Raw genomic sequence first — 24,307 nt, 5'->3', positions numbered from 1 at the left:
CTCCATTTAACCCCAAAAGTTCCCTGGGGGACATCAAATCCTGATGAATATGAACAAACGGTGCAGTTTTAGGCCTTAACATATGTAAAGTTAAGAAATTACTATATCCATCATTTGCACCCCCCCCCATTTAGCCCCAAAATTCCCCAAGGCTTTAACATATTTAAATTTGAGTTCAGCACCATACAAAACTGCTAAATAGACATACACAGAAAATTCTGGACAAATATGGTAAAATAGTCCCAAAAATGGAATGTTTTTATTAGCCCTAAAAGAGCCCTTCGGGCACACCCAAGAGTTATCGCGAAGTATAGACAAACAAAAGTATATAGAAATCAGTTAGTTACAACTTTTCAGAAAGTTTTATAAAAATTCAAGGCATCAATTTTTTTGATAAACACAAAAGTGTCAATTTTAGCCATTTTAACCCGAAATGGCACCCCTGGGGGGGGGGGGGGAACGGAGTTTTTCCGGAAAATCGGTTCTGTTACTTTTTATTCATATCACGTTTAATGTTTGCGAAAAATTTCAAAAAAATTCCAAGGCATAGTAATTGAGAAAAGTGCGGACAGACGAACAGACGAACGGACGAACAGAAAAGGATGAATTTACAGGTCCACCCTCCTTTTGTCGAGGGACCAAAAAAATTGTGTATATCAAGGTGGCTACGTAAACTAGTTTTGATAAATAGACGAGTTTTACTTTATTATTATTATTATTATTATAATAATAATAATAATAATAATAATAATAATAATAATAATAATAATGATAATAATGATAATAATAATAATAATCCGTATTTCGTGTTATAACATCTCCCTGAAAAGAGATCGGATTCCTTCTCAGAGATTTTTCCCTCAATTCCGGCTTCAAAACGGGAGCTTCAAAGATCAAGTGTTTTCCTAAGGATATTTGTGGTACTTAAAATAGCAGAGATCTGAACGCCGCCCAACACATCTGGGAGTTGTGGTTTTTTCAAATGTCTTTCCAGACGACTTGATACTACACCTAGTGTACTAACTACAATTGGGATTGTTTGAGTTTTAACCCGATGCATTCGTCTTATCACCAAGTCCAAGGGAGCATAATTGTTACACTTTTCTTTCTCCTTCTCATTTTCATTCTTGTCCCAGGGTACTGCAATGTCTACGATTTGCCACCTCTTTGAGACTTTAAAAAGTGTAAAAGATTGTGTTAGAACTGAGGAGATGTCGTTGAAGGAGAATGTGGTTAGAAGTGAGGAGTGGATGCTTAAGGTTGTAGCCAATGAAGTGGAGGTATGTGGGACGAAGGCTGAGTATGTGAAACGTATGGACAGAGAAAGGGTAGAGGAACTGGTTAGGAAGAACATGCACAGAAAGTTCTTCCAGGATATAGCAGATGTGGCTGATGAAAGATCATGGCAATGGCTTAGAGCTGGGTATCTGGATAAACGTACTGAAGCTTTTGATTTGTACAGCAGGTATTAAGAACACGACTGTTCAAAAAAGTGGTTCTAGGAGAGGAAGTTGCTGCAGAATGCCGGATTTGTGGTATGGCCTCAGATTCAATTGCATACCTTGCAGCAGAGTGTAGCGGATTGGCCCAGAGAGAGAGTACTGCAAAAGACACGATCGCATTGAGCTCCGGATATATTGGGAGGTGTGTAAGAAGGTTGGGGTGAAGTGTGCTGGAAAGTGGTTTGAGCAGGTGCATGATGAAGTGAGAACAAGTGAGGATGGCAAGGTAGAGGTATGGTGGGACAAAAGTGTCATAACAACCAAGCAATTGGAACATAATCGTCCAGATGTGGTCGTCATTGACAAGATCTCCAAAAAAGTGGCAAATTGTAGACTTTTCAGTACCCTCGGACAGGAATGTGAGAGAGAAGGAGAAGGAAAAGTGGAGCAATTATACTCCATTGGCCTTGGAGATAAGACGTATATACGAGGTTAAAACACAAATGATCCCGGTCGTAGTTGATACGCTAGGAGTAGTATCAAGTCATCTGGAAGGACAAGTGAAAAAAAAAAAACTACGAATCCCCGATGTTTTAGGCGGCCTTCAGACCTTCAGGCTGCTGTTGTAGGAACACCAACATCCTTAGGAAAACCCTTAATCTTTGAAGCCCCTGGTTTAGAGCCGGGATTGAGGGAAGTTCTAGGGAAATAAATCACATTTATTTTTAGTTAATAAACGAAATCAGAATTATTATTATTATTATTATTATTATTATTATTATTATTATTATTATTACTACTACTACTACTACTTCTACTAATACTACTACTACAAATCGGACAACTTCTTATAGAAAAAATTAATCTTATAACCCATTCGACTTTTGGAACAACCTAACCACTGCAGATCCTTTCTTTATTTTACTTTTCTTTTTTCTTTTTCATTTCTTTTCTCCAATTCATGAACATTTTACACTAACTTTTTTGCATATAGGATTAGTTTTCATATAATGCAGTTTCAATTTATGCTAGTACATCAATGTCATAGCTTTGCTATCATAATTATTTGCTAATATCTTTCCTCTGGTGAAAAGAACGCATTCTTTGAAACTATGCGGTTAAAAAAAAATCCCAATATTTCTTTTTGAATATCCTGTCGAACAATCAATTCTTGTAAGTCATAAATTAGAATTTTAAGTCGCATTTACGTTTTTTTTAGTTATTTTTTTTTTTGTATCACCTTAAGATATACTGGGCTTTAACTTAACAATGAATAAATATTTATATTAGAAATATAACAATGTTAAAACATCAAAGCAGCTATTGTTCGATATAATTTAGTTAGATTTAATTCACATTTTCTTTGCATTAATAAAGATTTTCTTTATTTCTCAGCTATATATGTTGCAAATGGAGTGTGATGGGCGCAATTCACGTTAGAAATCTACGCAGTTACTTCCCTTCCTTTAATTGATTAATTACGTTCTATGAATTCTAACTGTAATAATCGAAGCTTATTTTGCACCATTTCTGCTATTATATTTGAATTATTTAATTAGGTTATTCTAACTTAATGTTATTTGCTCCCCCCCCCCATCTAATAACAAATACGACCCACTATACAATTCCTTAATTTACACCAAGAAACCTAATCAGATTGTTCCCCGAATAGATTATACTTCTTTATTCCAATTGTTCCGCTGATTTAACGCGGAAAAATTCAGTATTAATATAATAAACAATTGTTTCTTCATTACGAAACGGGTACTGTAAAAGAATTGGAAATTTTGACATGTTGAGAGCAATAAAATTTTGAAATTTGGAATATAGCTGTTTTGTCATTCCTGTATGTCTATACACACACACATAAACACACACACACACACACACAAATATATATATATATATATATATATATATATATATATATATATATATATATATATATTAGCTGAACGCCAGGCGTTGCCCGGTCGTTAAATACGCTTAAACATGATCTTTTAATTTATACAGATTGCGTATGCATTATTATATTAAGTTAATGCAAATCTAATGTCGTTTTTTGACGTTTAACTTCAAAAGATCATAACACCTTTCATAATAAACTTTATTAATCGAAATAAGAAATATTAGAATCGACACATTTTTGCCAACGAAAAACAAGTTTATTTATTCCGTTAGGTTTCCTTTTTTTTTTTTTTTACACAGTGGTCACCACTTATTAAGGGCCGGAAGCCACTCAGGGATAAGGGTTATTGCAAGTACAGTACGTTAGTGTGGAGATTTAATGAAGTGTTTACTTCATCCAGGTTGTAGTCAGGTGGGAAGCAGACAGACGAAACAGATTTCCACAGGCATGCAGTTCTAAGAAAGAAGCTTTGTTCATGGAATCTATGTTTTGATTTAGGCACAGATAAAGAGTGGGGGAAATTTTTCACAGTGGATTCAGCTAGACGGGTGTTTTTCGTGAAAGATTGGCGAAGGGGGACCAGAGATTGGAGTTCAGACGAGCACCTGCCATAGTTTAAGCTACGAAGTCTATTTTGTACTCTGTCAAGGCAGAATAGGCTGTTTTTAGCAGCTCCTGCCCAGATATGGCAGCAGTATTCCATCCTTGGACGTACTTGGCTTTTATATAGATAGAGAAATCTTAGCTTAAAATCCGGAGTTCTGGAAGCGATGAAGTCATTGAAGGTTGATTCGGCATAGTCTTGACGCGCAAGAAATTGTCAAGATGCTTGAAAAAGTGATAATCGTTAGGCGAGAAATCCGGTGAATATGGCGGATGAGGCGAGGCTCGTAACCTAACTCGTTTAGCTTCTGCAGGGCCAGTTGAGCAACATGCGGGCGAGTGGTGTCATGGAGGAAAATGGGTCCCTTCATTTTGACGAATCTCGGGCAGATACGTTGTAGCATTTCGTTAATTTGTTGTACGTTGTAGCATTTCGTTAATTTGTTGTACGTTGTAGCATTTCGTTAATTTGTTGTACGTTGTAGCATTTCGTTAATTTGTTGTACGTTGTAGCATTTCGTTAATTTGTTGTACGTTGTAGCATTTCGTTAATTTGTCGTACGTTGTAGCATTTCGTTAATTTGTTGTACGTTGTAGCATTTCGTTAATTTGTTGTACGTTGTAGCATTTCGTTAATTTGTTGTACGTTGTAGCATTTCGTTAATATGTTGTACGTTGTAGCATTTCGTTAATTTGTTGTACGTTGTAGCATTTCGTTAATTTGTTGTACGTTGTAGCATTTCGTTTATTTGTTGTACGTTGTAGCATTTCGTTAATTTGTTGTACGTTGTAGCATTTCGTTAATTTGTTGTACGTTGTAGCATTTCGTTAATTTGTTGTACGTTGTAGACTTTCGTTAATTTGTTGTACGTTGTAGCATTTCGTTAATTTGTTGTACGTTGTAGCATTTCGTTAATTTGTCGGCAGTACTTCTCCGCCGTAATCGTTTCGCCCGGATTCAAGAAGCTGTGATGGATAAGATCGGTTGCAGAGCATCAAGCAGTCACCACAACCTTTTTTGGTGCAATTTCGGCTTCAGGAAAGTGTTGTGAAGCTTCTCCGACATCCAACTACTCTGCCGGACGTCGCCGGTTGTCATAGAGGCTCCACTTCTTATCATATGTCACAATCCGCTCGAGAATCGATTCGTTTTTGTTGTGCAGAAGAAGCGTAGAAGACACCGGAAAACGACGATGTTTTTTGATTATCGATCAATTCATGCGGCACCCATTTATCCTACTTTTTTTTTTTACTTCCTTATTTACTTCAAATTGAAAACGACTGTTGAGTGGCCGACCTCGAGTTCAACAGCAACTTCTCGTGTGGTTTTGTGAGGACCGGCTTCAATTAAGGCTTTCAAATGTTCGTTATCAACCGCAGTCGGCCGGCCGCGACCGTCTTGATTTCCGAGGTTCTCGTCACCATAACGAAATTCCTTGAACCACCGTTGTGCCAACGTTCGTTAGTGGTTCCTGGTCCAAACGCGTCATTAATATCACGAGCTGTCTCGGCAGCTATTCGGCCGAGTTTGAACTGGAATAAACAAATCGTGCGGATTTTAATTTTGTTCATGCTGCCGAAAAGCCTGCAAAAATGAATGAAGAGATTGAGAACAGTAACGAATAAAAAGATTCGATAGAGCGAAAAACGCGGTTCAAAATGATATATATATATATATATATATATATATATATATATATATATATATATATATATATATCAATGAATTAATTCAGAAATCATATATAAACGTAACATATATGAGAAAACGATATTGTTTTTGCACCAAACTAATGGAATCAACCCTCTATTGAATATATACTATAAGAAATAATTTGCCCGGTGAACTAATTCGCAAAAAAACTTTTTTAAATAATAATAATGATAATGATAATGGCATTCATCAAATTCCGTCTGTGTTTGTTTACAATATCACGTCAGCTGATATTTGGGCTTGACGATGAATGCCCTGGAAAAGTCACTTCTGATTAATGTTTAGTTTTAAAATATGCAAAGGAAAAAATATTTACGGCAATTTTAAATGCTACCTCTTCTTTTACCGTAAATTGAACTCGTTAATTAGAAAAAAAATTAAAATAAAATGGCGAGGTACACCTGGGGACTATTCGTTCTGTAGTCGAATGCTCTACCACTGAGCTACATCTCCATATGTCAATAAATATGTTGTTTTTATAAGAAATTATTTGCTGAGATTTTATTATTTCCCTTAGCCGGTGTAATGTAATATATTTCTCTGTAAAATTATTCTTTGTATCTATAAGAGAGAATGATTATTTTTAAGGTTGGATTTTTCGACTTTCGATTTATAGAGCCGTGATTTCAAAAGTAAAAAAAAAAAAAGTATCTAGGTGTCATCAGCTGGAATCGAAACCAAAACTGTTGCATTCAAAGCTGGTGACGTTACCACTGTACCAACGCGACACGCATATAAAGTGACAACAAATTAATAATTAAAAATAAACTAAGATGACTTTACTAAATGTTTACCGACTTTTTCAATTTTGACCAATCCTGACCCCTTACAAACAATTTTAACCAGCCAAAGAACACAAGCGAAAAATAGAAGAACGGCATGTAAAAAATCCAATCATTTGAGGCCCCTGGTGCCGCTCTGCGACTTTTAGTTTCGGAAGAGATAGAGTTTGAAAATATGGAGACAGACAAAATATACCTTGTATATATTATTTTAACTGGAATTCATTATTGAGATGAGTATTATTTATATTAATTTTATTTATTGCGGACTATTATTCTCATCTTTATTAGTTGTTGTTTCACGACGTTTCGGCCAACTATTCCTCTGGCCTTCGTCAGGTGGTAACAGCGACGGATAGGAACTTCGAATCACCTAACTGCATTCTCAGCAATTATTGCCATCCGTAGTTGTTGTCGTCTCACTACGTTTTTGGTCGAGTAAGCCCCAGGCCGGCTTTGGATAGGATTGAAACCGCTATCTTCAGATAATGCTCATCTGGAACCGTAGAAATTTAACGTCTCTATCAACTGCGTCACGTTTATATATAAGATGTATGTGTGTGTATTTGTCATTGTAGTGTTACTGAACATATGTGAAGGTGATGCTGAATACTGATCGAAGCGTAAACTTATTAATACATACTGAAATATGATTTCATAGAATACGTACACAGGACCATGCATACATACATGCATTTACACACGCATACAAGTGTGTGTGTGTGTGTGTGTGTGTGTGTGTGTGTGTGTGTGTGTGTGTGTGTGTGTGTAAGGGCTGAATGATGAAGGAATTGAAAGAAAGAACATTTGCGGTATTCATGATATGTCAAAAAGCCGACGACGCCATGAAGGGTTCAACTCCCGGGCGTCTTCCGTTTTATTCGCCCCGACGCTTGTCGTATGTCTTTTGTAAAATGTCGTCCGTGTTGCGAGTCTTCCGGGCCGGTTTTCTAAAGACGCGACCTCCGCAAACACAAACGGTCAAATCGAACGCAGCGAAATACGGAAATTCTCCTGTGGATGTCGTACGCCTCGATCTATCGATTCGGCAAACTTTCCCTTTTCAAACGCATTTCGTTCCTCATATCTTAAACGACACTTTTATGTCCTGCCTTCGATTTATTTATTTTATTTTTATATTATATTCTATTTTATTTTATGTATTTTTATATTTTATTTTTATTTATACTTACAATGTTTTGTTGGGGTTTTTTTTTCGTAATAGTGATATGGATACAAGGGTATATATATATATATATATATATATATATATATATATATATATATATATATACAGAGAGAGAGGGAAAGAGAGTCACACACATACACGCACACACACGCGCGCACACACACACACACACACACACACACACACACACACATATATATATATATATATATATATTATATATATATATATTAGCTGTACCCGACCACGCGTTGCTGTGGCTCAGTTTGTTAAAATGGAACACAATCCTCAAGAAAAATTGCATTTTGTTCGTTTATTTACTTTTATTATTTCTTGCAATTTTTTTAATCAATAAAAGTTGTTATTTTTCCCCCCCAAAAAAATATTAATTTTTTACCTTAAATTGTTAGGTGAAAGTTTTTTTTTTCAGGAAAACTTCTTTTTTTTTAAAGAAATTTGGCAGTAAACGTTTCTCTTTGAAAACGGAATTTTTATTATAAAAGGAACAGATGAATGCTTTACATGAATACTTTAAATAGTTAGCTGAAAGTAGAGAAAAGTTTGATTCTATTTTTTCAAGAGAATATACAAATTATTTTTTAACAGATGTTCAGAAAATAAACAGAAAAATACTTCCATCATTAATTATGCAAAAAAACAAATAAAATGTTTATTTAGTGTTTCAACATTATGCTTATAAATTACAATAAAACTTGCTGAGTTTTACGGTTGTTGTAAAAATGGAACGGAAACTTAAATTTCGCTCCGTTTTAATCTTTCTTAATTTTTATATTGTGCCCCTAAACGAATATAATCAAAACAGTAACATTCAGCAATTGTACTTTATGTATATAAAACACAAAATATTTAAAAAAATAAAAATAAAAAAAAGTTAATAACGAAAGGGAAATAATTCCATTTTTAAACGAAAAAGTCAGTTTGGTATATCTTTTTGTTATTTTTTACATAAGTCCAGCTTACCATTCACATTGGAAATGTCGACATTTATAGGTTGTCGGGTACGTTTACAACGAATAAACCTTCCAATCTACCCATGTTAAGAACGGCTTTCGGAATAGACAACCCTAACCTTGTCATCATACCCGAAAAACTATAAAAGTTGACGTGTCGAATGTGAACGATGACTTGGACGTAATGTAAAAATGTACCGAATTTAAAAGGGAACGAAATTCAAATTTCCGTTCCATTTTTACAACAACCGTAAAGCAGAGTATTCTATGCAAATTTTACCTAACTTACTGTATTAATGCTATTTTTTAAGCAAAAGAAAAAAATTTAGGTTTGGCTATAAATTCCTAAACTCATTTCACCCTTAATAATTTAGGTGACTGAAATAGGAATCTAGTTGAATCTTTAATTTCCTGAATAGTATGCGGGAAATTCATTTTTCTTCGAGTTATATCGAATTCATTAATACAGACTTTAAGGGCTTTTTTCCTAATGTTCCTGTAAAAATTATTTTTTATTGTTACAAATTACGATGCTTTATTTATATAAAAAAGCAAAATAAATTCTTGCGTTTTTTATTTACTACTGAAAACCATAACTTTAGTAAAGGTATTTTTTGTTTAAACAAAATAAAACATTTTCACTAAGAGTTAAGTAAAAATAATCAGTTCATTATATCCTGCGATCATTATTTGAAAAATACTGCAATTTTCATTAAAATTAGTTAATTTCCTGATTTTTGGTGAATTTTTAAGTAAAGGGAGGGGTCAAAATGTTTATACACTTTGAGCGTCGGCATTCATTTTGTCTGTACCTACCATTTTTCGATGAATATTTGATAGGAAAGCGACCACGTGTGGTTAATTTAAATTAAATTTCAATCAGATGGTTACATTATCAATAATCATGTGATTAAACCCATTGAAAATTTACCGATATTGTAAACACATTGTGTTTCCATTAAGCCTGTAGTGGTGAGACCAAAATATCCTTTTAGTGATATCACATGCAGTGTTGGCAACTGAGATTTAAAAAAAAAAAACCCGCGAGATCAGGAGAAAGAAATCTCCAGAAAATCGCTTTTATCGTCTGAAATTTTCAAAAATCGCTAATTAACCCCCCTCCCCAAAAAACCCTCCATATTTTAACTTCCTACCATAAAAAATTATAAATATAGTATATTCAATATATAAAATGTTCCGTGTTTTCTCACAATATGTTTCTGCAATTATATTGAAGCGGTTAGCTCCCCAGAAGGCTTACATATTTTATCAGCTAGTTTTACCTGTTTTTCAGAGAAGGTATTTTTTTGCAAGAAACAAATCACAAACTCAAACTTTTTATAATAAAAGTTAAATTAAAATATACTACAAATTAAACATCACAATAATGGCGCAACATATTTTGAAATTAGAAAAATAAAAAAAAACAAAAAAAACTTTGTTTTAGCATGTTAAAAGTATTTAGGTTTGTAGATAATTAAATTCTACTGTATTGGTATAAGTTTTTTTTTTGCTGTTGTTTCTTGCTTTTTACAATTTTCGACTAAATACTTCTAAATTAAGCGGGGTTGCTTAGATCGTATTTTAAACTAAACTTCGGAGGTTGGAATGCCCCCCACCTAAAATGTACTTGGAAAAATCGATTTTATAGCGAGATTTAAGAATGGTTAGCCGAAAAAAAGGTGAAAAACAAAACAAATAATCAATAAATAATTGTTACCAAAGGCAATAAATGCTACTTTTTTTTACTTACATGAATGAGTTTATTTTATGTTTTAAAGTATTTTCAAGCGCTTTTCTTTATTTTATAATCTAAAATTGCGGGTGTGTGGGTGTCAAATATCTCCAGATTTTCTAGAATTCCTCGCTATATTGCAAACGAAATCTCCAGATCTAGCATGAAAACCGCCAAATTGGAAACACTGGTCACGTGACGGGAAGCGGTAATAAATAATTGTCCCTAAATAAAAAAAAATGGCCTATCGGTACGAAGAAAACCACCTATTTATTATAGAAAAATTAAGTGTAATGTTATAATTAAAAAGAAATATATAAAACCACACATGGGTATAGTAAACATATTACACCAAAACGTGGAAGAGCATGATATTCCGTGTTTGGATTGGCCTTCGCTATATCCAGATCTCAATCCTATCGAAAAAGTATGGTATTACATCAAGTAACAGCTACACAATGATAAAATTTCAAATTTGGAAGAACTTTGGACAAAAATTAAAGAAAAGTGGGATGCCCTTTCCCCCGAGTATTGCTGCAGTCTAATTCAAGGAATTTCCAAAAGATTGCAGGCTGTCAAATTGCAGAAGGGCTAAATATTAACTAGTTCATTGTGTTCCTGTTGTATTTGTTTTGCAACAGCTACACAATAATAAAATTTCAAATTTAGAAGAACTTTGGACAAAAATTAAAGAAACGTGGGATGCCCTTTCATTGCTGCAGTCAGTATATTGCAGGCTGTACAAATGGCAGCGGAGCTATGCTACTAAATATCAACTAATTCATCGTGTTCCTATTGTAGTTGTGTTGCAACAATATTCTAAAGTTCCATTGTGCGGAGTTTCTTTTTGCCTTCTCGATTTAAAGTTAATTTTTAAATTGACGTGAACACTGGGGTATTTCAATTAAAAGGTGAATATGAACACGTAAAATTATAGAGGAATAAAAGGCGAATCCAATGAGGTATAGGTTGTTTAAACAGTTACATTCAGTTTAGCTTAAGGTTGTGGTTTTTGAAAAAATGACAAGTGCGAACTTTCTTTTTGGGCGCCACTAAACACACACACACACACACACACACACACACACATATATATATATATATATACACCAGGTTATAGGTATTCAAGACTAATAACTAATAAATTTGGCGAGGTTATTAAAAGTGCTCAATAAAAACTTAAAAGAGCTCCATGAAAAAATTACATGGCTACGACAATGGACATGCTAATCTTTCAGACAGATAGTCGGTTAAAAAATTTTTTTCTTTAAATTAATCATCCCAAGGAAGTCTTTAAATAATGGAGAAAAGGTGTATGAATATATAATTTGATTTGTTCTTTTTTCATCCTCATCTCACGTTGGAATTTTATTTCATAATTTTAATCATATATATATATATATATATATATATATATATATATATATATATGTGTGTGTGTGTGTGTGTGTGTGTGTGTGTGTGATAACCCCCCCCAGTCGACTAAGTTCTCCAGCAATTCACACAAATGAGTTGTTTGTAGTAGTGAAGGTTTTGTGCACTTTTTTTTATACGTCTGCTAATCTTCCTGGGTGCAATGGCTGCCATAAGACAAAGCATACAATATAAGCATACAAAGCATACAGTTTTTATATTAGAGTTTTTCCTTCTCCTATATGAATGATGTCTTCATGAAGGCTGGGGTTGCATCTTTCCCTGTGAATTAAACGCGACCTCAAATATTAACCTGTAAATATCTACAGCTTAAGGGAAGTGGTGTTTGATCAACACGGCTAGGGAGCCATGACTTAATATACTGTTTTTTTTTTAAATCCCCGAAACAGTGTGTTGTGGAGACGCCCACTAATTAACATAGATGAGTGAGTGAGATATATAAAGGTATCAATCACCAATACCGGGAGAGTTCGGCAACGACCGCCAAATAAGCTAGACGCCTATGTTGCCTCCAGTAAGACATGCAACACGCCACGTGCCGGAATATCTCCAACTGAAGTATATCTGAAGACATTTAAATATATATATATATATATATATATATATATAACTTCTCTTCTTAATATATTATTGTTATACTTTTACTTTCCGTGTTCTTGTTAATTATTTGTGCAGACACAACACAGTGTTTCACGGTAAACAACTGATAATCCCTTAAATTACATTAGTACTATAGTGAATCTGAGAGAGCAAGTTGATGCAGTGATTGCAGGTTATTAAATGACTTACTGAATAAAATAGTTTTCTAACGAATGATAACAAATATAAAAATTAAATAAGTTTTTTGGTATAGTTTTAATGGTTAAAAACTTCCAAGACTATATATATATATATATATATATATATATATATATATATATATATAGTGGGTAGCAAAAGTAATTGGTACATTTTTTTCTCCAAAAATATCCAGTTAATTTGAATGAAATTTACACTTAATCTTTGAACAGATATTGTCTATCTAGAAATAAAAGGGGACGAAAGATGTATTAAGTTGACAAATATTTATTAACGAAAAATCAAATTACTTATATGCAAATATATTTAACACATTTACTAATATTTAGTTGAACATCCTCTGTTCTGCCTTACGACCTCTAAATGCTTTCCATAAACTGCCTACTAGTTTCTTACAAGCACTTGCTAATAGTTTCAGCCATTCTTCTTCGAAAACATTGTTCAATGTCTTGATATTCTTGGAATCTCTTGTATGCACCCTTAACTTCAAAGTTTTCCACAGATTTTAGATGGGTGACTGGCTAAGCCATAGTAGAACACTGATCATTATCTGGAAACCATTTCTTGTGCTTGGGATCATTTTCTTGCTATAAGAATAAAATCACAGTCCAACCTTAAATCTGCGTCACTCTTGAACAGATATGTTGACAAAGTCTTCGTGTATTTTGTTGCATTCATTTTCCCTTCTATATTTTCTATTCCCCCAACTCTATTTTTTTAGAAAATCACCTCCAAGTCATCACACTTCCACCTCCAGATTTTACAGTCAGAATGATATTAGATTGTTCAAATCCTGTGCCATTTTTATTCCATACACGGGTGCGCATGTTTCTTCCGAAAAGCTCAATTTTTGTTTTATCTAACCCAATAACTTTGTTCGGAATCCCGGAGTGCCTTCTGATTGGTTGAAATATTGTAGCAAGATTGAATGACAACTTAAGAATGGAATTTCTGAGTGGTTGAAATATTGTAGGAAGATGTATGAAATTTGACCGTGTGTCAAATACTTTTGCATATAGGTAGAACTAACTACATCCTTCCAGTATTCCCTATTTGTCATAACATCATCTTTGGAGATGAATGTATCTCGTTGTATCCTATCTGGAAAAGTTAACTTTTGCGATCGATTGTGAGATGATAGGTACCTCCATTGCACAAATGATGAAACAAGTTCATCTGTGGCACGCGCACAATACTCAACAAACTAAACACGTCTCTTGCAAATTGATGTTGATACTCTCGGTAAGTCTCCATATATCATTTCTAAAGTCGGGTGATTTCGCCATGAGATATTTGAGTACTCTTCTCCAAAGACGTGTGTAACATCCATCCAAACGACGCTGTTGTTTTGCTGAAAGAGTCCAAGTTTCAGAGTAAGATTGGTTCAATAAGTACGCAGAAAACTTAGATTTTTGAATTTGCGAGCAAGATTGGATTTCCAGGTCTTATCCATTTTATTACAAACAGTCCATGTGTTTCTCAGAGTTTCTGCTGTGTGATCCTAGATACTTGCAGTCTTCAACACATTTGCGGATGTTATTTGTGAGGATTTTAATTTTATGATTGTTGCGAATGTTAATTCGCATACACTCAGTCTTGGTAGCATTTAGGTGAAGCCTTGTACAGTTTTCAACCTACTTTAACATGAGAAAGCTGTCATGTGAACGATTCGCGCATGCGCAGTTGTGAAACAGTTGACAAACAGATAAAAATTCAATGACACCCCCCTAAGTAACAATTTTCAGTTCTGACCCTTTAGCAGCTCCGGATGAAAACTGAATAATCTATATATCAAATAATCTATATATCAAATAATCTATAGATCAAAAATTCGTTTAGTATATAGATTGCCCTCGCACGCACACATTCTCACTTTTTTTTAGATATATAGATCACTCTAGCTACTAATGAATTGGAGTCTTTGGTTTTATTGTCACCAGCCAATTAATGTTATTTTCTTTATTTGAAATAGATGTTTACGCTCCCCTAGTTTTAAATGAGTTGAACGAACAAAAGGTGGCATTAGTACAACACGGGAAAAATCTGAGTACTTTAATGAAGCGGATATAGTGGAATGAAAAACATTAAGATCGACAATTGGCCAGGATCTGCTCGGAGTACCTATCCTGCCTTGACAGAATTCAAAACAGACTTCGTAATCTAGTAGGCGATTCCATTCTCTCTCTCTCTCTCTCTCTCTCTCTCTCTCTCTCTCTCTCTCTCTCTGCAGCCTCTTTCTCACAGAAGAGTTCCGGCTCTATCGCTATTTTCGTGGCAAATGTTTTACTGAACTCCAATCTTTATTCCCCCTTGGCAATCCTTCACAAAAAAAAAACACTCATCTTGCCAAAATCACTATCGATAAATCCCTCGACTTTCTATCGTTGCCTAACCCTAAACATGGATTTCATGAACAAAGCTTCTTTCCTAGAACAGCTCACCTGTAGAACTCTGTTCCGCTGGTCTGCTTTCCAGTCGACTAGAATATCAATATTAATATCTTCAACGCCATCGTAAACAAATTCTTATTCAACCATCCTTGTAAATGATCTACCAAATTCTACCAAATTACTTCTACAAACGATTATTACCCTAATGCCCCAATGACTACAATACGCACATGAACCCTTAACCTTGAGTGGTCTCCCGGCCTTGATATATAGTAACCCTTTGTAAAAAAAATAAGAACATTCAAATAATTAAACGATCCGTGTAGATTATGAATAAACGTGATCAAGAAATTTGAAACAGTATACAAAGAACAGATAATGTTCTTATGTTAATCGCATATTATTTCAAAAGAATATGTGTTCGCTGGTACTCACAAATGAGCAGATATTGGTAGCTATTTGCAATTTTGTTTATTGGTAACTACTATGTCTTGGAATTAACCACAATAAAAAGCAGAACAACGGTGTAAGTCAAGACGTGTAATGATAAAAGACAAAAAAAGTGTTGCAGAATGAAAACGGCGTTTTACGTTCCACCGAGGTTAACTCCGGAATTAGAGCTCTGCCTGGGATCGTTAAGAGTTCCGGTATATATGTAGGGTGGTTGAGTCCATTCATAGGGTGGTTCCCCCACAACAGTAACAAACACGATCAATTACATTGCGTTTTTTAGGTAGACCCTAAAAACCACTAATACAAAATAAAGAATACGATTATAATACGTACATAAACGACTATACGGCATAATCGCGTTGACACACCGGTTCTCGTCAGATCACCGAAGTTAAGCAACGTTGAGCCTGGTTAGTACAAGATGGGTGACCATTTGGGAATTCTAGGCGCTGTATGTGCTCTCCGCTTATCTCGGCATTTGTTTCCAGTCGTTTTGTACATACACTTCACTTGCCACTGGTATTTAACAATGTCGACTCAGGAGAGGTGTGGTTGGGGATTGTGCACTTCCTGCCACAAAAATTTCACGCGCAGGCACCCCTTCGTGGGTGTCCGTGGTCTGTTAAAGACTGAAGGAGCCCCACATAAACGACTGGAATGGCAATTTTTTTGGCGAAGAACGCAAAGGGATGATTTTCGAAAATGACAAGATATTCAAACATTTTATTGTCTTTGAGTCTAGATAAGCTTGTCGTGTCTGTTCTGCCCTCGGTTGAAAAAAAAAAAAATAGATATTCTCCTTGACTGGAATAATTTTATTTTTGTCCAACCAATACTGAAATTTTAGGGTGAGAAAAAAAAACAACTGAAAATTTAGTCTCGTTTAGTAAATAAGGTCTAACTCACCATAAACAAATCGATAAGAACCAGGTACGTCCAAGGATGGAGTACTGTTGCCACATCTGGACAGGAGCTGCTAGAAAGATCTGATCCTGCCTTGACAGAGTTCAAAATAGACTTCGTAGCCTAGTGAGGGTGCCCTTTTCTCTTCTCAAGTTCTTGATGAGCCGTTCCCCTTCAGTAATCCAATTAAAAAAAATTCCATTACTAACAATTACTACATCACTGTCCCAGTTACCACTGTAAGTTCATTAACCCTTATCCTTGAGTGGCCTCTGGGACTTGATAAGTGCTGACTCCTTTGAAAAAAAAACTAATCCTTGCCGATATATATATATATATATATATATATATATATATACGAGGGGCTTGCGATAAGTAATGCCCCTGACCCACTTCCCATAGCAGTAGAGCAACAAAACTTGGCACAGTTATTAGTCTTTCTCTACATAGGAACCACTCAGTTATGCATTTCTCCCATCGTTTGATGCAGCTCTGGAGACCGTTTTCGTAGAACACCCCAGGTTGGTCCTTCAACCACGACGTGACTTCAGAAGTCAAGGCTGCATCATCTGGGCAACGCTTTCCTTTCAAAAACAACTTCATGGCTGGGAAGAGGTGAAAGTCAGAGGGTGCAAGGCCAGGAGAGTACAGAGGATGAGGAAGGATTTCATAACCACACGCCCGTGCTTCTGATCTGGCGACATGCGAGTTGTGGACCGAAGTGTTGTCCTGCAGGAGGAGGGTACCTTTGCTGATCTTGCCCCGCCTCTTGATGTGTATAGCTTCCCTTAATTTCCTCAAAAGTGAAGCATAATAGGCTCCTGTAATTGTGGTACCCTTTGCCAGGAAATCTGTCATCATTACTCCGTCCTAGTCCCAGAAGACTGTGAGCATGACCTTGCCAGCGGAGGGCTGCGCCCTTGCCTTCTTTAGAGGTGGTCAGTTCAAGTGCTTCCACTGCATCGACTGGGCTTTGGTCTCTGGATCATAGTGATGGACCCAGGTTTCATTCTGTGTAATCGGTCTTTCGAAAAACTTTGACTCATCTTCTTGGCACATCACCAAATTCATCCTCGAGCACTCGTCGCATTCTCGCTTCTGAAATGGTGTGAGCAACCTGGCAATCTATCTGGCAGACACTTTATGAATATGTAAATGGTCATGAATGATAGTTTCCACAGACCCTGTACTAATCTTGACATCTTGGGCTATTTGGTGAAAGCGCCGATCTTCCAAAATGGCAGCCTCAACTTAACAGGCAGATGCCTCATCAATGGCAGAAGGGGAGCTATCAGGTCTGGGAGCTGTTTCCACAGACTTCCGGCCATGTTTGAATTCACGATGCCAACGTTCTACAAGGTCATATGATGGGGCATTATCACCATAAGTTTCTTTCATTTCATCAAAAGCCTCCTGTAGCGTGCGTCCTTTCAAATACAAAAACCGGATCACTGCTCTACATTCAATAGGCTCCATTTCACACCTGACTCAGTTCAAACACCTGTAAAACAGAAACCACAATTAGTTCAGAGCTGTAATTTGCCACATATCCCGTAGAGATATAAATCATTGCACATGCAAAATTTCAGCTAGATCAGACAACTGGAAGTGGGTCAGGGGCATTACTTATTGCACGCCCCTCGTATATATATATATATATATATATATATATATATATATATATATATATATATAGGGTGACCCAAAAAAACAGAGGACATTCAATTGTTTTTGAGCATTTTACAGTCAACAGAGAAAAAAGGGCAGAGACCCTAGTGTTTTGATGTGATGTTTTGAATATAATAAACTAGTTATGACCAAAGTTTCTTTTTATTCGGACAAAAAACTAAGAAACGGGGCCTAATTTAAGTTGGGCCCGTTTTTGGGGGGTCACCCTGTATATAATATTAAGTCGGTCAGAAGTTACAAGGTTAAGGCTAATATATATATATATATATATATATATATATATATATATATATATATATATATATATATATATATATATTGTGATTTACAGGGTTTAGGCATATATATATATATATATATATATATATATATATATATATATATATATAGAGAGAGAGAGAGAGAGAGAGAGAGATATTAGTAGGAAGACCCAACGTTACCTGGGATTAAATGAGGATCAATTAATATTCCACACTTCCAATATGTTTATCATTAACTAAATCGATGAAATCACTCATTCGTTAATGAAATCAATAGATTGCCCGCTCAAGTCGATACAATAGGAAAAATCTCACATACCTCTCCTCAGTGACAGTTCACAATTCTGTCTAGTCTACATTGCACTGTAGAGAACTTACTGCTTATTTCATAAATTACTTTTATATAACTTAAATTAAAATTTAAAAACAAAAGTCAAGTAAAATGGTTCAATTGTGCTCTAAACAGAAACATTCATTTCGAACACCCCCTTGTCTTATAAAAGAATCTACAGTTCGTTTTATACGCCGAGCCCTTCTGCTTGTGCGGTGATAAATTTCTAAAATGCACTTGTGATGTTAGGCTGTATAAAAATGTTAAATTTCGTTAAAATCGGACTGCTCCTTCTTTAATCAGATTTTTTATATTTATCGGAGGCATTCTGATAGAAAACCCATCTAAGAACACTATCATACTCATAAAGTACGTTTGTAGGAAATCTAACAGAAATCGGCCAGCCATTTTAGAGTCCATAGGAAGTAACCCATACACACACATGCACACACATGCATACACACACATGCATACACACACATGCATACACACACATGCACCGACAAAATGCCTTAAAGAAGAGTGAGAGAGGCTGAAGAAGAGATATGCGCGAGGGGGTGTTGAGTGCATAAATTGACAAACCAAATATAGGTATTGGTACATGTGTCTGTGTCTGTGTAAATAGGGCAGCGGTGTCGAGAAAGTTGTGTGTGTAGTTTAAATTTGAGAGAAAAATATCATGCTCGTGTTGACGATCGGACATTAATTCCGCTTAATTTCACCCACCAGTGGCGATAGTTGGCGGCCATATTTGTTCTCAGGTGATTTAGATAAACATTTCAGCGCGAAAACGAGATTTTCTTCTATTAGCTTTACATTTTTGACAAGTGTGTTGGTTGGGGGGGGGAGTTGCCTTGCATAAAACATAAATATGTGTTTTACTTTCGTCGGGGACGTGTATTTGCAGCCCTTGAGTTTACACAGCCAGTGCCACATGGGCGCAGACGTGAGAGAGAAAGAGATACATTGCATATATATATATATATATATATATATATATATATAAGTGAAATTGTCTTTTGTGTGTGTCTGTGTGTTTATATTTCCCTAGCAAACTACAATTTTCAGTCTACAGACTCAAGATTTGACATAAAGGGTATTGAGATTTTGGAAAATCTTTTTAATCGGTTTTTTGCCAAAAATTTTGCTGTTAAAGGGTCAAATTTCAACAATTTTTCCTTAAAAAACTCTACCAAATTCCTCCACTAATTTTGGTTCTAAACACAATTTTAGATGTAGGTTACTTGGAAATGGATGAAACATTTTAATTTGATTTTAGCCAAAAGCAAAAAATGTTAAGGCGTCAAAATTGGGGTCAAAGTTTTTTAAAATTTGACCTCTGCGGTCCCTACCAAATTACTCAGCCAATTTTTGGTCTAAACATTTAAAATTTTACATGAAGTGTATTTAGACATAGAGCAATCTTTTTAATCGGTTTTTGGCCGAAAATTTAGCTGGCAAGGAATCAAAGTTCCAAAGATTTTACCTTTGCTATATCTAGCAAACTATTCAGCCAATTTTGGGTCTAAACATTTGAAATTTTACATAAAGGGTATTCAGACATGCGGCAAGCTTTTTATCAGTTTTGGGGCGAGGATTTGGCTGATAAGAGGTCAAATCTGAAAGAGTTGACCTTTGCAGACCCTACCAAACTCCTCCACCAATTTGGGGTCTAAACGTTGAAATTTTAGATATAGGTTACCTGGACATGAGTCAAACTTTTTAATATATATATATATATATATATGCACATAAAGTTATGAACAGTACATAGGGCCTGAGCAAAGCCGGACAGAACTGCTAGTATATATATATAATTTCAGGCTAATAGTTTTCAGAAGTGAAGCAACCAATGAAGTTTGAACGAGATTAATACAAGAGTGCTTAATACCGAAGTAGGACAAGATACACATTTTATTTCTTGTACATAAGCATTAATATGTCGCTACACATTCATGGGCATGTATCAGTCAGCCAATTATAAGTAACTAGAGACCTCTTCAAGCGATATTGCTTATACAAAATTTTAGTCTTTTGTATAAGCAAGTTTCTAGTTATTCGTAACTGGTTGACCGAAACATGGTCATTAATGTGCAGCGACATATTAATGCGTATGTAAAACAAATAAAAAGTATATATATATATATATATATATATATATATATATATATATATATATATATATCAGGTTAAATGTATTCAAGAGTGATAACTAATGAATTTTACGAGGTTATTAAGAGTGCTCAATAAAAGAAGAGCAAGATATTTATTAATAATATAAACAAATTTACGTGGTCACGACGCTGAACATGCTAATCTTTCGGAGAGATGGTCGGTTTAAACCAGAAGTCCTAGTCATATGATTGTAAAAAATACAAGTATTTGTATGCCCAAGTTATTTACTATGTTCAGGTTTTAGGATTTCAAAAGTCAGAACTAATTAAGATAACGAGGTTGTTAAATAGTGCTTGATAAAAATAAAAAGAGCAAAATATTTTTTTTATTATTTGGGGTAAACAGTTACATATGGTCGCTACAAATAGCCATCTGTTTCAGTCAAAGATTTTTCTTTTTTGGCATCGAGAGGTTCCAGGTCGCCTGACGAAGTCTCTTTGACTAAAACAGATGGCTATTCGTAGCGACCATATGTAACTGTCTACCCTAAATAATATATATATATATATATATATATATATATATATATATATATATATATATATATGAAAATTTGGGGGGAGGGGTATAAAATTTAATTATGGCTAAATACATACCAATCAACATGATGATTAAAAAAATAAGAATAAAAAATGAAAATGAAGGTTACCTAACCAGGTTTCATTCCTCGCTTAACAGACCTAAATCGAGGAAAATACGATTAGAAAAAATAGTCATGAATATGGCGGGGGAGAAAAAAAAGGGGAAAAATAAGCGAGGGAAAAAAATTTTTATTTTTTATTTTTTATTTTTTTATTCAATTTTCACCCCAAACAAGGCACAGTGCCACTTTGAAGCAGGGGGCTACTATCAAGGACTTAATTAGCGGGGTCATTATGAAGGGAGATGAGTAGAAAGATGTTTGTTAACATTACACTTGAACTTCTGCATATCATTGCAGTTGGGAAAGCAGAATCCCGGAAGGGAGTTCCAAAGACCCGCAGTTCTGGGGAAGAAACTATTGGAGTAAAAGGCTTTCTTGCACCTAGGGATCTCTACTGTAAAGGGATGAGACTTAGTAGCTTGTCGGGTTTGTCGGGGGTAGTTACGTCGGGGAGGTACAAGTGTTTGCAGTTCCTCAGAGCATTCACCATTGAAGTATTTGTAGAACAGGCAAAGGGATGCAACATCTCGTCGATGGGACAGAGGCTGAAGCCTAGATGACAGTTCAGGACCTATCAGGTTGGCGACTCTCTTCTGAACCCTGTCAAATGGGTCAAAAGTGGTGTTCTTCCCACTTTCATTTCTGATTTAATTCGACCCACTGGTTCTATTCGTCCCGTTTGTATCCAAGGAAATGGCTGAAACGCTAGAGGATGTACAATTATATAGAAACTAAATTAAGTCCTAAAAGATTTTGTTTTTGCTTGCAAAGAGAATGTCTCAAAGACTTAATAAAAATAGTTTCTAGAATTTTTAGATGAAAGGGCAAGTGCGACTTACTCAAGATCGTAAAAATTTCAGCACTGAAATTCGTGGCACACGCATGGTTATTTATGGGGTGCTCGCAAATCGAAGAATCATACGTATTACTCACAACATCCGAAGGTGAAAAATTTGCATACCGAATTTTTGATGGTACGTGTTGTTTTAAACGTTAATCCAATCTTTGCGATGTTCACCCCAACGTAGTGCACGCTGCAAATACATCTGAATAAATAAATAATGGAATTATTATGGTGAGGGGGGAGAACATCTTTGCAAATGGACAACAACATAGGTCTGATTGAAAAAACAACGCGTGGATTCGATGCAAAATAACATCGTTGCACAGACAAAGAGGGTTTGTATTACTGTACACATAGATTCGAAAAAGTTGTCAAAAAACAAATATAGAACAAATAAATGTTATCAAAGGCAAGATAAGTTACTTTTCTACCTAACTGGATATATTTTTTGTGTATTTTTTCAGTGTAACATGTTTATTCAGCTCGAAAAACATGCAGTGTTTACCGATGTAGTGGAAAATTCAAAATGGCAGCCGACTCTCTCTCTCGGAGAGGGTACGTTTGGGAAAACGTATTATAAATAATAAACTAGACAAAATACTGTTAGAAAACAACCGAATACATGTCAACTTATGTCACGGTAACATATATTGAGCCAATTTCTAACAGTATTTTGTCTAGTTTATTATTTATAATACCTTTTCCCAAACGTACCCTCTCCGAGAGAGAGTCGGCTGCCATTTTGAATTTTCCACTACATCGGTAAACACTGCATGTTTTTCGAGCTGAATAAACATGTTACACTGAATAAAAACACAAAAAATATATCCAGTTAGGTAGAACAGTAACTTATCTTGCCTTTGATAACATTTATTTGTTCTATATTTGTTTTTTGACAACTTTTTCGAATCTATGTGTACAGTAATACAAACCCGACAAAGAAATGTGCTTAGCAAATCGATCGCCGATAATACCTAGCCAAGGTAGAAGAAAAAAAACAGAACATCTATTAGCTACAATTTCTTACGATTTATAAAAATTGGAAACATTCTCATTAATAGTAGTTTCAACAATATCTAAGGGTTAACCATTGTTACAAAGGGTCTTAGTAATAAATTTAAGCTCGTCATCCTGATTAACTTTAGAACAAATTATTAAGGCCCTATGTGCTAAAGTTTTAATTAAATGAAAGTTTTGGTTTGTTGGGCAAAAAGAGTCCCAACGCGTATAGAGACCCGTAAATGTTGGTTTACGATAAACAGAAGTAAGAAAACATGAGGATGTCTTGGATACAAGAACATCTAAAAAACGGAAGAGTAGAATTTGTTTCTTTGTCTACCGTAAACTCAAGGGCTGGATGAAGATTATTGAGGGATAAAAAGGCAGCTGCATTCCTCTCGTTGTCAAATAAATAAAAGGTGTCATCAACATAACGAAACAAAACAAACCAGACAATAGACCCTGTTCATGAAAACCCACAAAGATATTAACTAACGCTGGTCCCAATGGAGAACCCATGACCACACCATCTGTTTGCTTCTCCATATCATTAAAACTGAATTCAACGGATATAGTAGCGAATTTCATCAATTCTACAAAAATATTTTCTGGAATTGGAGGAGTTGGAAGTTTACTCCGATATAAGGCGTCAGCACAAATATTAATAGTCTCTAACAATGGGATGCAAGTAAAAAGACTAGAAATATCAAAAGAAAATATAAATTTGTCAGAATGAGTTTTGCATAAGGTTAGCAAAGGCACAAGAATCTTTAATGTAAAATAAATTATAACATTCGAAAACGGATTCTAAAATACTTGTCAACCATTTAGCTAACTTATGTTGAGAGGACCCTACCATAGATAATATGGATTTCAACGGTACCCCCCTTTTATGGGACTAAGGCAAACCATACAAACGGGGGCGAATAGAACCAGTGGGTCGAATTAAATCCGAAATGAAAGTGGGAAGAACACCACTTTTGACCCATTTGACAAGTCGTTTTTGGAACTTGGTCTCGATAGAGATAGTAGAATTATATGTA

General features: G+C 35.1%; 1 protein-coding gene and 1 pseudogene across 1 annotated transcript in view; both read left to right on the top strand.

The window, feature by feature from the left end:
• The window catches only part of LOC145294260 (chitinase-like protein 3), a 123,341-nt gene that overhangs the window by 16,116 nt on the left and 82,918 nt on the right, over nt 1–24,307 (top strand). The gene's annotated exons all lie outside the window — the stretch shown is intronic.
• On the top strand, nt 15,762–15,878 carry LOC145294303 (5S ribosomal RNA; annotated as a pseudogene).

This window comes from Euprymna scolopes, chromosome 15 (assembly GCF_053919585.1).
Source record: "Euprymna scolopes isolate OS-2025 chromosome 15, ASM5391958v1, whole genome shotgun sequence".
In the NCBI taxonomy this organism is placed as follows: Eukaryota; Metazoa; Mollusca; class Cephalopoda; order Sepiida; family Sepiolidae; genus Euprymna; species Euprymna scolopes.
The sequence above is the reverse complement of the archived record's forward strand: the minus strand, read 5'-3'. Positions and strand labels throughout refer to the sequence as shown.